We start from the raw sequence: 4,616 nt of genomic DNA, 5'->3' as shown, positions 1-4,616 counted from the left end.
GAAATGTGATTCTGTTGCACGTTTTAGCATGAAAAACCAGTGTGCTAGCTTGCAAAAATCAATGAATTTGATGAGTGAGATGGAAACAAAGTTTCTTTGGAGAGAAAGAGAATTACGGAACATAGAGTTTATTTGGAGAGATGAAAGAAAAAAATATGAACCTATTTTGGAATTCAAAAAGTATAATAACAGTTAAATGGTATTATAATATCTTGGACAATCTTGCACGCAGAGAATAAAATATTACAAAATCTCCTCGTAAGATTTTGCCTAACACAATAGTATTTTACATGGCAGTGTGAATAGGAGTTGCAGAGTCCAAAACATCACACTCATTTGGGGAACAGTTCAATTTGCCAGATAGCTAAATACATTAAACTTCTTTGGTGTAGCTCTTAATTTCTCTTTATTAAAAGGGTGTAACAACCTTGTATAATTAAATTTTTCATTATGTTTCGTTTATGTTTATTTCAATCAATGTAGGTTACCAAAAATTAGGCTAGAAAATATGAGAAGATTTGTGTTGTTATTTTGGTTGACAAAAATAAAAAAATGTTGTCCGAAATAAACTTGTAGACAAAAAAAAAACTCGATATTTTCTGATTTTGGTTTTTAAAACCGTATCTATAATGTAGATATTTTGATAGATTTATTTTATTATGATTGGTTTATATTAAAAATATTTAGTAAGTACCGAGAAATAAAAGTATAATTCTCTAAGTAGTTGAACTTTTTGTTCCAAAATTTTAACTTTCCAAATATTTGAATTTTAATTAACGTATCAAATGTATTTGACCAATTTTTCAGGCTTTTCCTCCTCAAAGTTTCACGCTTTTTGTCATATCTCAATCTTTTCTTACTCGATGTGAAAGACATACATACACAAAATGTAAGGGGATATCGAAAATTACAGAAACAAAGTATGCCCATCTAATAATACAGACATTTGCAGAGTTAGTTTCTGTGTAAATGAAAACCTGTGTGATTTAAATAAAATCAAGATTGTAACAATTTAGCAGATCCGATTAGAAATCATAACGAAGAAAAAGGTAGATGGAGGAATACATCAATCGTTGCTCAAAGAAAAGGAATACGTCAATCATGAACAATACAAAAGCAACAAAACAGTTTGGGTTCATAGGGTATCATTGGACTTAAGCAGTCCAAGTAGTTACCCTATACCCTAACAACATAATTAGATTACATTTAAATAGTATTTATGTTGTGTAATGTAATTATAATAGGTAGGCTAAAAATGAAAGGGTCCAAACAATTTTTATAGGTAGATTTTTTTAATATTTCTTCTCTTTTAATAGTATTGATTAAAAAAAATCTATCACCGTCCTTATTCACCTCACTCTAAAAATAAATAAAAGTAAGTCGTGTTGGTTCCATTCAAGAATATATAGATTCAAGTGTTTGATTTAATAAAATCAATCAAGCATGCAAGTTTAAGCATAGAACATATCCACTAATCAAATCGTGAATTAAAAACAGTCTATGATGCAACCACTCAAGTCAAAATATGAAATTCAGATAATAGATTATTTGGAGTCAATTTGAATCAAACAAATTTATAAACTAGTTTGAAAGAACCATGCTCTAACAATAGTAAAACAATCCATGGGTTCAAAGCAAACATAGCGTAAAACTTCCCCCATCCAGTAAACTTAAATCATTACGTAGCATAGAACAAAATTCACTTTAAAATCATTCATAGAACAACACTATATGGCCTTCTCAAACTACATACAATCCAAGCATTTACAAAGTAACTTTAGAAAAGCTATTATCCATACGCATAGCAGTTATAGATATGACATAAGTAAACCTTTTATTGGGTGACAGACATATATTTCTTCAAAATAATTAATTTACCACACTAACTATAGTGGGAAACGTAATTCTTACTGTCGATTTCCATTTAAATTAGGAAACTAGGAAAACCCTAATTTCCCAGAGATCCCGGATCTCTGCGAGAGCCGACGGCAAGTGACCAAATATATGCGAAAATCGTGAAAAGATAACAAACGAGTTTAGATAAAACAGTAGATCTTATTTCGAGTCCGCGTAAGAGCGTTACGATCATTACAAGAGATCATAAAAGCTTTGGCCGCAAAGGCTGTCAGCGAGTTACCTAGTTCTGGCGGCCTAAAAGCTCAAACCTAGTTGAGTCACAGCTCGATAACAAAAGACGAAGAAAATACAGAAAAGGTTTTTGATTGATTTCGGACTGAACCTTATGAAAGGCTGCCTACGTATCCTTTTCGAGGATCAAACCGAACGTAGTTCAAGAGTGAACCAAGAGATCGAACTGCTTGTGCGCGTTCGTCTGGTAATCGGGTGCCAGTCATGGAAACAGAGCATGTCGAGAATAATGCCTCAGAGTTTCTAAGTGCCGAGAGTTCTGAGTCTAAAAAGTTGTCCCCCGTGCCTCTCGCCTAGGACTCCTTATATACTCGCTCCTAGGTCGGTTTACGCTTTTTCCTCTTCTGCCCTTAAGCCGTCATAACTTAAAAATGGAGATATTCCGTTTTTCCCAATTTTTCTAATTATCTTTGAATACTTCGTATTTATCCGCGGAAACTTGACATTTATCTTTCCTTGCGAACCAAGCATAAAGGCTTTTGGTTAAGAAATCGTAAGTGGGTTTCGAGTCACGTCTTAGGTCTCTTTGGGCCGTTGTTTGACTCGAAACGTTTATTACGGCTTCTTTCGATAAAAACGAACTTTCCGCGATTTTTATCGTAAACTTCGATTGATGACTTCAAATGACGAGAAACATGAAATGGGGTGGCTACGGTCTTCGGGAGATAGCATTAAAGAGTAGACGAGAATGCATGGATTTGTGTCGTATCGATTTTTAAGAAAGAACCGTCGCTACGTAGCAACCGAGTCATGTGCGTGCTCGGTCGCTCAGTAACGACCGAGCCGTGTCTGTGCTCGGTCGGTCGCTTCGTAGCGACCGAGCCGTGTATGTGCTCGGTCGCTACGTAGCGACCGAGCTTCGGGGAGAGCTCGGTCGCTACGTAGCGACCAAGCCGTGTACGTGCTCAGCCGCTACGTAGTGACCAAGCTTCGGTGAGAGCTCGGTCGCTACGTAGCGACCAGCTTTTGCGCTGGTTGCTACGCGGGAACCTTGTTCGATTCTTTCTCCGCAAGATTCTTCGTAAAAATAAATCTTTTTCTAAGATTTATTTTTCGTAAAAACGTTCATGCCGATTTTGACGGACTTTCAGACATTGATTCCGTCCTGACCGATTTTGACCCAACAGTTAGCCCCCCAACTCGTTAGAACCATGAGCTTCTAGCGTGAGGTTTTAGCGAGTGGCTTGGCAAGTTAGGTGAGTTAGACGGAATTAATGGTCGAAAAGGTCAGTGGTAAGTGGTCTTCTCTCTCTTCTAAAAGTAGAACGCGATAAGATTGGGGCTGCGCCTTATGACGGCTGCCTACATACCCTTGTTGAAGGGATCAAGCCTTTCGTAGTTCGTCATGGAGTTAAGGTTCGTATGACTAGTTTTCCAGCGAGACCTTTACGGTCTGGTTTTTATGTAGAGATTATCAAGCGTGTTGCTGCCGATGGCATTTTATATGGGTGTAGAAGGAAGACTACGAGTTGTCATCTCATAATCTAACTCTGTGTGAACTGCTATATTCGTGATCTGTTTCGAGAGTTTTCCGCAGTGTGTAAACTTGCGGAATTTCTGAAGACGCTCGAATATTGGCAAAGAGACAAATTTTGGGATCTCGTATCAAGGTTTTTGATACTATGCCTAGAGATGTTAGAGACCAGTGCGCTGGGTTTAGGGCAAGACCTAGGTTTTACTCCTGGTTTTAGAGGGTGCGATGACTAATTCGACATACGTATCCCGTTTCAGTTTCATCCTGATTCCATACCGATTTAAAGTCCGCGATAGGTTCTCGGCTTATAGGACTTGTATGGTTGGAACCGAGCATCTCTCCAAGGACAATTTTTAAGCCTCCTGGAAGTGCTGACCAAAAATTTTGGGTTTTTTTTATAGCGCTATTATCCTTGTGTCGGATGTACGAGAGTGGCTAAGTCTGTTTAGGACGTTAAGAGTTTGTTGTGATCAGCAACAAACTTAATGGTTAAAATTACCGTTTCGAGTCTTCGCGAAGGATATGTTTTGAGAAGATGTTAGTGCGTATGACTGTCTGGTCTTCCAAGAAAGTATCTTTATCGAGGAAGGAAATTTCGTAGAAGAACGAATCTTCAGGCGTCTGCGACGTCTCGCGATGCTGAAGATTTGTTATTCTTTCGTATGCCGCGTTTCGTGCTTGAAATGTTCGCGGGCTTGAAGATGTTTCGCGATGTTGCAAGGGATTAGTCTTAGCCCTGCGTTTGGGAAACATTCTGGTTTGACTACGGATGTTCGCAGCCAGAATTGTTGTTCCTGTTTGGATTTGATTTGCGATCGAGGAGTTAGGACCAAGGGGTCGCGTAAATTTGTCCCCGGAAAGAGGCATCCTCCTATACCGTGCTTTGTGTGGTGTTGGCCTTCCGGAATTTCTTTCGTGTCTATTTTGAGGATGTTCCGTATACTATAGGAGCTCTGTTACGAGTTTTTCCTTACTTCGCATTTTAAGAGTAAAA

Source organism: Brassica napus, chromosome C6 (genome assembly GCF_020379485.1).
Source record: "Brassica napus cultivar Da-Ae chromosome C6, Da-Ae, whole genome shotgun sequence".
NCBI lineage: Eukaryota > Viridiplantae > Streptophyta > Magnoliopsida > Brassicales > Brassicaceae > Brassica > Brassica napus.
This window is presented reverse-complemented; position numbering follows the sequence as displayed.